This window comes from Gavialis gangeticus, unplaced genomic scaffold (genome assembly GCF_001723915.1).
Source record: "Gavialis gangeticus isolate Ggan-Ray unplaced genomic scaffold, GavGan_comp1, whole genome shotgun sequence".
Lineage (NCBI taxonomy): Eukaryota > Metazoa > Chordata > Crocodylia > Gavialidae > Gavialis > Gavialis gangeticus.
The window spans coordinates 53,543,129-53,543,755 of record NW_017729022.1 but is presented as its reverse complement, the minus strand read 5'-3'; the positions used below and the strand labels follow the sequence as shown (position 1 = coordinate 53,543,755).

Genomic DNA, 627 nt, shown 5'->3' with positions numbered 1-627 from the left:
GGGGGAAAGGTGGTGGGGGGGGGGAGGGAAGGGGAACGGGAGGGCAGCAGATCCAGGCCTCTGCAGTGAAGGATGGAGTGGGGCTGGGGTAGGCGCTGCTCAGCTGGGGTGGGGCGGGACATGGGATGGAGCTGTGAGCGATTCATCCAGGAGGTGCAGGGGGGTGGCTCCTGCTGCTGCGCAAACCCAGGGAGGGCATGGGGGGCAAGTGCCCACAGATCTGCATGCAGAGCAGAGTGGGCTGTCACTGTGGGCTGGGGCCAAGGGCTACGCCGGGCTCTTCCCAGAGGGGGGTTGGGCCAGGCTGCAGCACTGCTGGGAGGAGAGCTACAGGAGGGGCTACAGTGAATTTTGGGAGGGCTGCAGCCCCCCCCCCATAGCCACCTCTGAGCACCACTGCCACCTGCCGCACCTGCCCAGCCCAGCCCCCTGCCAGAAAGAGCCTTGGCCCACAGCAGCATCCTGCCCCACACCACACACAGATCTGGGGGCACCCACCCTGCAAGACCTCCCAGGGTTAGCACAGCAGCAGGAGCTGCGCCCCCAGACAAGCCACAGCTCCGCCCCATGCCCCAGCCTGCCCTGGCTGGGCAGCACCTGTCCCTGCCCCAGCCCACTCCCTCCCTC

General features: G+C 67.9%; 1 protein-coding gene across 1 annotated transcript in view; it reads right to left on the bottom strand.

Moving 5' to 3' along the window:
• The window catches only part of NUP205 (nucleoporin 205), a 91,899-nt gene that overhangs the window by 22,254 nt on the left and 69,018 nt on the right, over positions 1-627 (bottom strand). The gene's annotated exons all lie outside the window — the stretch shown is intronic.